The 13,077-nt window shown below is 38.6% G+C and overlaps 1 long non-coding RNA gene across 1 annotated transcript; it reads left to right on the forward strand.

Annotated features, from left to right (window-relative positions):
* The first annotated feature begins 380 nt into the window (after positions 1 to 380).
* On the forward strand, positions 381 to 2,967 carry LOC122124420. The gene is made up of 3 exons (XR_006150536.1): positions 381 to 480; positions 2,058 to 2,147; positions 2,759 to 2,967. It is a non-coding gene; the product is annotated as an uncharacterized LOC122124420 (long non-coding RNA).
* Positions 2,968 to 13,077: the final 10,110 nt, after the last annotated feature.

A 13,077-nucleotide genomic window follows, 5' to 3' on the forward strand; every position in this document is an offset into this window, starting at 1 on the left:
ATAAGATCCTATAATTTTAGATAGGAGCAGTTCAAATATCAACAGACTAGTCCTTGTACTCTCCAAGTTGACAAAAGAGATTATAATAAAAAAGCTAAAAGTCCAGAGTAAGAGGCAGGTAGGAGGAAGTTGTGGCTTGGAACACATTATTTATATTTATGAAAAAATCCTTGAGTTGAAACCTGTATCATCACAATCAGGGATCAGAAATCATGACCTTTCCAAATGACTTCTGGATTTAATCTTTCTCTGTTCACTGGGCCCCAACTTCCCCAGGAACTACCTAGCCAGATACTTATTTGGAAATTCCTGATTGGTGGACTCAAAATATATAATGGGTTTCTGAGTCCTGGTTTCAACACCTTTCTTTCTCCTGGGACCAGAGTTGTCTTCGGTGTAATTCCAAACTTCAGCTCAGCACCATGAAGTTCTTATCTCTCCTTGTATTACTAGGAGTTGCTACCATGCTGGTTTTTGCTGGTTAGTATAAGATTTAACCAAGTTAAACTTTGTGTGCAAATATGTATTGTCTGGGGCAGTACGTTCAGGGATTTTCATGAAGCTGTACTTTCCTGACCTGTTGTTCAGAACCTAGTTCCATTTCCATTTGAATATTCACTTTTCATGACACTGGATTCTGTTTTCTTAATTCAATCAGATGTTTTCTCTGTTGTGAACCTCATAGTCTAGTGCCAATTATTGTTAGTATAAGGTGGTTTATTTTTTAGTATTCTCTTTAAGTAGTTGTGCATATGAATTGCCATTTAAGAAAAAAATGAAGACAATATAGCTTAATGTCACTTTTTTCCAACATTTTCCCCTCACGTTCCTCTATCTACCCTTCCTCTTAATTTGCTTAATGTTATAGAATATAGATTGAATTCTTATCTGAATTTTCCCTCTCTTTTCCTCTTCAGCCTCTTTTCCCTACATGTGGAAACTAGATTTACTTTGCAAACTAATAAGTAAATGTATCAGATAGTATGTAAGTATAAACAAATAAAAACACTAAAATATGTGCACTAAAATATCACGTGGAGATCTCAAAGAGTGCAATTCCTTACAAAGCTAAAATCAAAGTTCAGCGATATAAAACACTAGGAAACTAATGCTCAGAACAGATAGGATGGAGTTAAGGGTAGACAAATGAAGAGTAGCAATAATGCATCGAAGATAATCAATGGCTTATTTCAAGATGCAAAAGAGGATTTTTCTGTGTTGTCCAGGCATCATTTATCTTCAGTCTGACCACTCAGGAGGACTTTTTTCCAAGAATGGATTATCATTACTGCTCACATTCTATCTACCAACTGAAATGATTTTTCTTTCTTTCTTTTTTGATCTTCCGGAGAAAGAATTAACAGAGACTATGTCTGATGCCATACGTATTGGAAACCTGCTTTGCCATTCATATTTTTCCCAGCTGCCTTCCTGTCAGCTTCCTGTAAATAATCTATTTTATAAAGACATCTAAGAAAAGCCTGGAAAAGATGCATTCCTAATGATGAAATTCATTTTGAAGCCAGACAATCTCTCCTTTCTTACACACTGTTACAAATTATAAAAATCTCTCACTCAGAGTTATCAGATCTGTAGGTATTGTTCCTCCTTCTTTAGCCAAAGGCTCAAATCTGCTACTAGTGAGGCAAATGCCTAAGCTAATATTTACTTCCTATCTCAGACTTGACAACCAAGATTTTAGAACGTAAGTTCCCCTATTGCTTCTGGGGAACAGTTTTCTCTGGGTAAGACAAAAGGTAGACTTGAACTGTGTGCTCATATCTGGGACAAAGAACTTGCTTGTTTTCTCAGTCAATGTCAATGCACATGGAGAGAACTTCAATATATTTGTCTCTCAACAAATACAAATGATAAAATGAATGGGGAAGGATGGAAGTTTATAGGAAGAATGAAGATGTGAACCACGTTAAAACAGGAATTCAGAGATGATTCTGGAACAAAATAATATGTCTAATACTTGGTGGTATACAGTTATTACCTGAAGGAGAGAGGATGTGCCACCTGACAGTTTTCTCTTCATTTCAACTGTCCTGCAGATGAGCCTGCTAATGCGGGCTCCGCTGGAGGTTTTCCTGTGAAGATACCTGACTTTGAAACACTTAATGCTCTTTTCTCAAAATTTACAGGTAAGAAGATTTCATGTAAGTGAGTCTTTTGATTGTGTGCATGTATGTAAAGTAATGACAGGGCTTTTTTCCTTACCTCAGCAGTGGAGGTAGCAGAAAGAGTAGCAGGAATACTCTTAATTAATACTCCCTTAAACCTTTGTGTTCTGATTCAAGGTAATATACATGTTTCAAAGGAGCCAAAATGTTGAAGTTTCTTGGTTGTCAATTTTAACTGTATCCATGGTGTAATAATAGCATTAGAAAATTTTATCCTTAGTAGAAATTATTAGTAGATCAAAATATCTCCTTGAAGCATGTAAACATTTTATTTTCAATTGAAAACAAATGGTATCTTTGAGAAATATTCAGAAACTATAAATGGTTTGAAAATAAGGCTTCAGCAGGCAAAATCCTTTATAAGATATTCAGGACAGCTTTAAGGAGATGAAACTTCATCCGCACTGAGGTCCATTTTCCAATGCTACATTCATATCCGCTTAGCATTCAGTGTGACTCCTTTAAATTTACTAGCATTTACTTGTTGCCAGTATACATTCAGATTCCAAGACTCTGAGAACACAATCTTCAGGCTTAATACCAAGCTCTTCACATTTTTTTTTCATTTTCAGATGATTTTATAAATATGTTGCCATGGATAAAGCCATAAATATGAGAGTGAGAATGAAAAAGTTTTCATCTTCAAGATTTGTTCTGCAGGACTCAACCAGCAATGCTTTCATTTGAAATGATCCATCAACCCCCTCAGCCTGACAATGTAGCTTCTTGCCTCCAGTCAGATTAATCAGATTATCTTTCAATTAAATAATAATTCTGTGCATCATGATGCATATTTTTCTTTATTATGAATTTCTGGGATTTCCCACTGTTTGGACAATCAATTCAAGACACTGACTTACATTTAAGCGAGTCTCTGGGGGTTGTTTTGTAATTGGACTTTACATTCTCTTGGTATGGTTGTAGACATAATACTATAATACTAGGACCCTGTCATTGCTTTACATAAAAACACTAAGTCAATACTTACAAGGTTTTAATGTCCAGATTCATTCCATCAAATCCTTCTATCACATAATATACAAGGGACTTCTTTTTCTGGAATTTGATGAGTAGAAATGAAAGAGAAGAAGGCAGCTCTGTTACAGCTCTGGTACAATCATCTCAGAGTGGTTAGTGCTGAACAGCTGCTATCAAATAACCAAGGGCAGGATTCTGAGTGGCACCCAGCAAGCTCACAGAAAAAGCATCCTCAGACAGGGTCATTCAGTAACTAGGATCAAAGTAGAATAACAAGCCATCTTAAAAATTGAAAATCTACCCTTTCCCTATGGTGCTTGGATTTGGAGCAGGAGATCTATAGGAAAAAGCCAAAAAATGCAGAATGGTCTGCCACATTTTGTCTCCAATTAACTAGCAATAAGGCAGGCTAGAGACCTTACTCAACTGGGAGAGTGCAAGCCATGAGTAGCAAGCAGATTAAGAAATGGAGGCAAGTTCAGCCCATTAGCAGAAAGAGAAAAAAGAAAAACCAACAGCCCCAACCTGGAGGAAAATAAGAAAATGGAGAAGGAAAGGAATTTTCAAATCAATATGGCAGTGTGAAAAACCCACAAACAGCTAATTTGTTTTCTCTGTTCTAAAGTTATGTTTGCTTCTTCATCAACACTTGGATAATAAAGCACTCTATACTTGGACATTTAATGCAAATAACGCTTTAGAAAGTTTAGTCAGAAAAAAGGAATTGATTAGCTCCATTGTACCTGTGGAGAGATGAAAAGCTTGTTGTCTCATAAGTCTTTGATGAAAGAAAAATGTGATTTTCTTGTTTACTGTATGGAAGATTTCTGTGATTCCAATCTCCAAATGTTATATGTTTAACATCAGAAATGTGGAGAGAGTTCAGGTCTCAAACTCATGTGCTTACAATAAAGGACTTAGCCAACCATATAAAAACTCCTCACACAAACATACCTTTTTATTCTTTTCTAGGAGGCAATCTATAATAAATATGTACTGGGAAACATTTCTGGTTAGCTCCAAGTAATAAGCATTGAAAGATACAAACCTTATCCTGGTCACACTGGGAATTATCTTGAGGTGAGGGGCAGTCACCCACCTTCCCAAAGGAAGATGGGAAAGAGGTGTTACACAGGATTGGGATCTATACATAATTAAAAGAAAAATCACAAAACAGATTACCCAGTTTAATTGTAAACAACTTTTTTAGCAGGAAGAAACTCATTTATTAACAGAGAGCAGCCCTTTTTAAAGCCAAAAAAGCGGGTGGCATGGCAGGGGAGAAAGAAGAACCAATCACTGTCAAGGTCACACCCTATCATGCATCTAAGCTTCCATGGGCTGGTTACACACTGATCATAAAGGAAATCGGGCTCTGCCCACTCAACTCCCTCTCAGCGCCATCTTTGCTGCCCATGTCCTCTACAGATTCCCTCTTTTTTGTTTTAATGGCAGACCCACCTCCCAGTTAGTTATCCTTTTCCCTCCTCTGTAAAGGTTGTTTTAACAGGATTACATTGGTAAGGACAACATTGGCTACAAAAGGGGTTCGAGGCAAGTCTGAGGGTCGAGATTCGCCAGACAAGGATAAGGAGGGTCCTTGTGCATGATAGGAGCCAGTCCCAGTTACCTCACATCCCCACATAGCACAGAACTCATGTTTATTACTGTGCTAATTGTAAACAATTTTATCTCTTCTTCCAATGGACAAAAAAAATATTTTGCAATTCTAATTGGCATCTAATGTTTCCTCTCTAGTGGCTAAACATAAAAGGACTCCTTCTGCTATTTATGTGTGTGTTTGGTGGATTACATTTAAGCAGTTGCAGGTGAGATATCATCTGTTTCCTTGGGAAGAAAACTGAGGAGAAACGTTTAGAATGTACAAAATTCCCAACTACCAATGCATTTCAGAGCATTTAGGTGCTTCTGCTGGGGCCCTGGTTGGGTTGAAAAGTAGGGTGTAATAAGAACACAGACTATTTCCTTTGTATTCTTTTCTCTTCAGCCTAGTACCACCAAGGACAAGCGCACAAACACTCAGGTTCCTTTTCTTGCAATGCACTGTATACACAAATACATAGAACAGTGTCATCTTCTTCTACCTACTCAGCTGTCATTTTTAAGCAATGTCACTTTGTGTCACCTTATCTGAAACTCTATCCCTATTGTCTTCCTCAAACCATTCTCTTCTTTTATGCCTTCTGTATAATTTCTGAGAAGGCCTTCAACCATATGTATGATTCCTTCATTCCCCTGCATTTTTAAAATTTTCTGTATACTGATATTTCTTAAACTTTGTATTTCTGTGCATGCAGTTTGTCTGTGTTTTGCTCACTGTCATTCTTCAAATATCCTTCTTTGCACTCCCCATAAATAGTTACTGAATGAATTGATACATAATTAACACTGATTCATGGATATCAGTTAAGTTTTTGTTTTTTTGTTTTTGTCAGTCATGGGGCTTGAACTCTGGGCCTGGGCACTGTCCTGAGTTCCTCAGTTCAAAGCAAATGCTCTACCACTTGAGCCACAGCCTGACTTCCAGTTTTCAGGTGGTTAATTGCAGATAAGAGTCTCAAGGACTTTCCTGCCTGAGCTGCTGTAAACCATGACCCTCAGATCTCAGCCTCCTGAGTAGCTAGGGTTACAGGCATGAGACACTGGCACCCACCTGCAATTCTTGCCTCTTTAGATCAATATATTTTTCAGTCACTCTGAGATCATGGAATTCTCTACATGTACAGGAGGAAAGCCTGATGTTAAGAAATCATAGCCTGGCTGACTCAGGACAGGCCCTGGAAATCACTGCTCTACACTGAGTTTTTCCTAGGAGGAGAAGTGAGGTATAATGGGCTGTAGGTTTGTAAGGCCTAAAAGTAGCACAGTGGTCAGTAGCATGGAGGGTCATGGGCTTCTCTATCTAGCTAGAAATGCTAGTTAATATGCATGACTGTTTTACACAAACAGGAGGACACCTGGAGATGAAGTTGTATCTAAATAGTACTTAAGATAGGAAATAGAAGAAATCAACCTTGTCTCATGGAATCAGGAACTTGACAAGCATTTGATGTCCTGACTTGTATAAATGGCCCTGAGCAGTGCTGATGTTTCTGTTTGGTCACATTCTTCCCCACACTTACTGGCATTCACTAAACAAAACTGTGGTCTGGCATTCTTTTCTGTTTGCTCTGTGTATTAAGTGTCATGAGGTGGAATCCTGGGGTGAGTATATTGCCTTGGTCTAAAGCAGTCTTGATAATGTTGCTTGACTTTCAATTTCCGCCACGAAATATTTACATGCTTGGTTCTGAGAATGTTTCTGCTTTCCTGGTGTATGGCTCTAAGTAAACATATAAGGATTCTTACCTCAACAAAAGTGCATATTTAACCTATCTCTATTGTTGAGGAAGTTGGTCACAAGAGCCTACAAAGAGAGTGAGAGCAAACCCTGTTGTTTTGTCCATCACCTGTTTAATCTTCTATTCAGTGATTATTCCGTGTAGAGTTGACTTGGCCCTAAACTTTTCCCCCTTCAGCCATGCCTTTCTCCTATTCCAGTCATTCAAATGGGGCCAGTCAGAATAAAGAAACCATGCTGGGTTAAACATGCCATTTAGATGTGTAGGATGCACAAAGCCTGATAAATGCATAAGTATAAACTCTAGGCCTCAGGGGAAAGATCCAAGAAGCATGGGCATAGAGAGGACACTCCTTAAAGCTGGTCATTGGAGAAGCAAGCCCTGAGCATATCAAAGTGTGCTGTTAGCATTTGGGTTGGGAAGTAGTGGATTATGATCATATGATACTAGGCATCTAAGTATCTGATTAGACAGACTAACTGTACACACTCTCTCTGCACTGCTCTGGAGGTAGTAGGTCCGGGACTAAGATGTCATATGCATCCAGACTTTCTACTCATCCTGACTTCATGTGAGTTTGCTACTGCTCCAAAGGATATGTGCTTTCACATAGGTTGGTACAGTGCTGGACCTGACAAGGTACTGCAGCAACACCTAAAAGATCACAGGCCACTAGTGTTGTTAACTTTCCTTACAATGCACTAGGAGAACAATACACACGGTGAGTTTCCAGCTCAATTTGGTCTGCTCAAATGCTAACTTTTTACTAATGTCTTCCTGGCCACCTTTCCTGAAATTACAATCCCATGTCAGCACTGACAATGCTCCGGTTTCTGCTTTTTTATGTTATTTCTCTTTCTGTTCCCTTTTTCTTTTTGTGTAGGGGGAGATAGAACACAGAGCCTTGCACAGTCTAGGCAGATGCTATAACACTGATCTACATCCAAAGTCCTCCTGATATCCATATGGCCTGTTATATCCTTCCATCCTTTTGAAGCCATTTCTTTCTTGACTTTTTAATGCTCGTTGTTTGGAAAGGTAAATTTGAATTGGGAAATGTGTGTGCTTTGCTAACGAACTGGTTTTCATTGTTCCCAACATGCAATCAATAACATTCAACAATATTTAATGAATGAATATGCTGTAAGGTTAATCCAGCCATGAGAAATAAAGAAACCACATTTTGAGAGGTTGAAAGCTGGTATCTGCAGGGAATCTCTTGTCAGGAAGACCTGTAGCCCTGCACACATACTAACACTGTTAGTAACCTGAGCCATGAGACCCAGAGAAGAACGAAAGAGCAGAAAAACAACACCAGCAAACCAAATCAACTCCAATGGAGAACTGAATTGGGAGGACATCATGTTGACCAGAGGAGATCCAGGAGACAGGAGACACAGCAAATGAGGCATGGTATCATGGCACCTGAGTCGATCAGGGCCTAAACAGTGGCAGAGTCAGGGGGCAGGGTCATAGGAAACTCCAGAGTCTTCCAAGTTCAAGGCCCACAACGACAGGTCCAGTAACCTATTGTCCAAGTCTACACCCCTGCCTCTAGGAATGCAGGCACTCCCATCACCTGGGCGATGGGACTTCTCTTTCCACCATGAACATAAGATGGTACCAGTTAAAACCAATTCCCTATCCACCATATGGTCAACATAGCACAGCTTTTGACCCAGAATCCCCACATCAGATAAACTGATTTAATGAAGAAAACAATTAATAAATGTTCATTCACTTATTACTCTTTATGATTTTTGTATTTTTATTTATTTATTTACTTTTGGCAGCACTAGGGGTTTTTTAATTGTGAAAATACCGTACAGAGGGGTTACAATTACATGGGCAAGATAATGAGTACATTTCTTATCAAGCATTGTTACCTCCTCCTTTATTTCCCCTTACCTTCCTTTCCCATCCCTCCTACCCCCTTACCCGATCCTCCCAAACCACCACCAAATTGTAAAGTTCGTTTTTGGACATAAGGACTTGTACAACTCATTGTTTCAATGATTTTGCATTTTTATATAAGAATCCCTTAACCACAATGAATTCAGATGTGATTCTTAATAGCACTTTTGGAATCTCTCTATGTGAGACCAACTGAGTCTCTCCCTCTATCCAGAATGGAAGACAACCAGCTTTGAATCATGCATAGGCTTACCCTGAACGGTCTGTCTGTGGAAATTGCTGCTCCATACTGAATATCTGCTTGGGAAAGTTATGGCACTGAGCATATTACAAGATTGTAAATAGTAATGTCTTTGGAAGGAGAAGTGCATACAAGAGAGCTACTGGTCCTGCAAGTCTCCAACATGTATGAACAGATTCTAAACATGGAATTACATGCCACTAAGAAAAAGAGACAGAGAAGCTGTAACGTGAAACATATGTCATATAGGAAATCCTTGAATTAAAACCAAGAATGAAGAATTTGAAATCATGATCTATTTGAATACTTGGTAGTGAGGCTCTTGAGTCTCCAGTATTTGTTGTGGCCCTATCTTTCCTGTAGCTAGCCAAATTCTCACCTGGAAACTCCTGATTGGCACACCCTGCATATGTAATACTAGTTCTGGAATCTTAGTGTCAGCATCTTGCCTTCTCCTGGCACCACAGTTTTTGTGTCAATTTCTAATCTTCAATTGAGCACCATGAAGCTCATGGCACTCTGGGCATTGCATGGAATTTCTACCATCTTGCTTTCTGGTTTAAGTAAGAGTAAAGAAAAGTAAAGAAGGGAGAAAACAATGGAAGGGAAGACACTCGTCTTGATTCATTGTACTTATAACATATCTTCTGGAATTGAAAACCCCTTTGTGCAACTACTTAATATTATTTGATTTTCTCCTATAACTAAGGAGAAAGCTTTGTATTGGACTAGCAATCTCACAAAATGCCACTATCAGAGAAGGTCACCTATTTATGACAATAAGATAGATGAATAATAACAACTAGCCAAATCAAAAACCCCCAACTCCTAGAGAAAAAAATAAACAGAAAACAGAAAAACAAATCAATATCCCTCACAAAATAGCAACCCCTGTTCTCCGTGATAACAATGTGACTGTTGCTACATTATGAGCTTGGCAGTATAGCACTTTAACCCTTGTCCACTGTACCTGCCTTCACTCTATCCTTCCTTCCCTCTACCTTACTTTCCTTATTCCTCACATTTACTCAATCACAAATACTAGTCTTTTTTATACACCCAGTAAGCACTCAAGTGACATAAACTTCCTATGTTAAGTCTTTTCTAACAGCTTCTTACTAAGAAAACCCATGGAAATCTCCTACTGTGTGTGTCCCTCCTCACTGAGAAAAGAAAGTTCAAACTTTTATAGCCACCACTGTCCTCTTGGAAGGATTGGTTGGAAGATGTGCTCTCACAGTGGATTAGTCATGATATGATATATAAATATGAAAAAGTCCTTTACCTGGGGTTTGAACATATCACATATTGTGCAAATCAGCTTTTTGTAAATTTATTTAGAGAAGAGAATTTTCTGGTTCAGTTTTTCTCTCTAAGAGATGAAAAGCTTTGTGGCTGTGGTTTTGTGGAGAAAGGATAAAACGATGTTCCTGGTTGTTGTACATAATATTGCTGCTATTTGGATTTCTAAATTCTACATCTCTAACACCGAAAGACAGATGGGTTTACACCCTCAAGCTACATGACTGCATTACCTGACTTCACCACTGTACAAGAATAACTTATAATGTTTTATACAAGTTTAATTGGTTGCATATATAGTGTGAGATTACTATGGGATTTTCTAAGACACATTATCTAATCAATGGAAACTCTTAAAAGGAACTCTGTTCAATTAAAAATAACAAGCATTGAAAGATACAAAATACAATGTGCTCAAAGGAGGTATAATCCTGGATGATTGGGTAGGAACCAACCTTATCTGGAGACTTGTGGCCAGGGAGAAGTAATACATGGTGGCCACAGAACTGTTAAAACATCCAAGTAGTATTAACTCTAAGTAATATTAACTCTAGGCACATCCAAGTAGTATTAACTCTAAGTAATATTAAATCTAGGCACTTACCCCTGCCCTCAAGGACCTAGCCTTAGGTCTGGCACTTGAATTGAACATGCATACAGACTTCCCCTTGAGTTAATTTAATACCCACATCAGTTATGACAATGGAGAAGTAGCTGCACATATGTTTAACCAAACAAAGTACTGTACAGAACCCTGGAAAACCCATAGTGTACAAATGCTCAGTGTCCTTTCCTTGGATTCCATCAGAGGTCATCAAATATGCATGGGCCTTTCATGAACCAACATCTCTATTTAACCGTGTGTGCTTTGTTTGGTTGTATTTTTTTGAGTGGGGGTTATATATGTTACTTTGGGTCAGCTGATCTAAAGTTGCATCACCATTTTCTTCCTCCAATTTTACTCTCCTTGCATCTCCCCTGTATTTGTTTTTAGGAGACTTTTCATCCTCAGACATGCCACATTGTCTGCTTCCTTTCTCTCCCTTCTTTATTCCTGTACTTTTCAAGGCACTGATTTTCTGAAAGAGTAGGTGTCATAAAGTGTTGTCATCCTTTGCTTCTAGGGCATTCTTCCATTATCTCTCATTGTGCACACCCCCAATACCTGCTAAACCAATGATGCAGGGTGCTCATTTATTCATGCATAGAGTTAATATCCTCTTTGCTGTTTGTTCTTGAACTTTTATATGAGAGGCACAAATCTAGTGAGAACAGAATTGGTTCTTTATATCAGTGTTGATCTCACTCATTGGAATTCTTCTGACCTCACTACAGATATAGGAGGGAAGCACAGTTTTACTGACTCAGGACACAGGCCTTGTCATTGTTTACTCTGATTTTTTCCAAGAAGATGTGGGCTGTGAGGTGTGCTCACACATGTGCTGTAAGTTTGTCACTTCCAAACTTTAAAAAGGATACATCAGATATTGTGTTGGGTACACATAGGTTTATCCAACTTGCCAGAAATGCTGAGGATTATGCAAGCTCTCTTTCCCACAAGGAAGAGGAAACCTGGAAGAGTTGTTGTTGTCCGAAAAGTACTTAATATAATTGAATTAAAGCACAGGTCATAGAATAAGAATCTGGCAAGGATTGGAACTTCTGATGTTTACAAAGGGAAATCTATTTTGCTGTTCATTCTGCTTGGTTGTCTCTTCCTCAAACTTCCTGGCATTAAGTAAGCCAGATTCCGGATTAGCAGCCCCTGGTTGTATGTTCTGTGGATTAAGTGTCCTGATGGAGAATCCTAGGGTCAGCACCTTGCTGTCTTCTGAAGCAACCTTCATAAGGCTGCGTGGTTTTCATTTATTACCAGGAAGTCCTTACAAACCTGGTTCTAGTGAGAATTTCTACTTTTCTAGTCTCTGGCAATACAGAAGTAAAGATTCTTACTTGATAGAAGTTTGGAAGCCCTAGAAATAAATGTATTTACCGTTGGAAAGTTTGTCATCAGTGTCTAGAATGAGAATAGAGAACAAATCCTGTTGTGTGGTTCTCTACCTTTTCCATTCTTGTTCTGATTATGTGCTGTAGACATCGTTCACTCTGAGGATTTCCTCATTCTGTCACATCTTTTTTCTGTGCTAATGTTGACACTCAAGTGCATTATTGTGCCAGCTGAATACATTTAAGAAAATAATCAAAGATATAATAACGGAAAGCAAGAATAAGCACATATTGGGTTTCTTAAGTGTTTTACATTTGCTATATGTTTGATTTCCCTTAATGTATCTACCCAGGACTAAAACCTTTGTACTATGACTAGTAGATTGTTGATCCTATTCTTGTTTCTTGTCATAGGACTGGCTATGGTCTATCTTCCTTCCCTCCCTCCACCAGATTGAAGATTGAACTGAGAGAGCCCAGGCTTACTTACTTTGTATGCTCATAACTAGAGCTCTCCAATTTCACCTGTACCTCTTGTTTTTGCTGTTAATTCACTAAAATATGGGCTTTTCTTCCCCTTCTGGCTTCAAGTACACTCCTCCAGGTCTCCCCCTCTTAAGTAGTTGTGATTATGGGCATGAGCCACTGGCCACTATATCTTATTTTCTTCTTGGCCTTGTGAGAATTCCACAATGGCACCCCATCTCTGGTACTGGTGAGCATTCTTTTGTGTTTCTTCTTCTCCTGTTTATAATGGTCATTTTTTTCTCTTTTTGGCCTCAACTCTGTCTAGTTCCTTCTAGATACTCTTAGCTATAAGATGGCTGAGCAGACACAATCAATGACAGATTTCCAAAGATGCACTCAGAATGAAGGACGTGTGTCCATGCATGAGCAGGACACACTTGTTTCCCTGAGAAACCGTCAACTTCTCTCTTTTAGCTTTTCCTCCTAGCTCACTTACTTTAGGAGGTAAAATATTTATTGTTTGTTCTTCCCTATTTATTTTTGGTGATGAAGATTTAAAGCAGGGCCTTGGACTTGTTAATCAAGCACTCTATCACTGAACTATACCACAGCTCAAAATAAACATTAAGAGGAATTGGCAATGAGATTACTTTATTCTACCAGAAATAGTAGGTAAAGA

The sequence above is a fragment of the Dipodomys spectabilis genome, unplaced genomic scaffold, assembly GCF_019054845.1.
Source record: "Dipodomys spectabilis isolate Male_0828 unplaced genomic scaffold, ASM1905484v1 ptg000234l, whole genome shotgun sequence".
Classification (NCBI taxonomy): Eukaryota; Metazoa; Chordata; class Mammalia; order Rodentia; family Heteromyidae; genus Dipodomys; species Dipodomys spectabilis.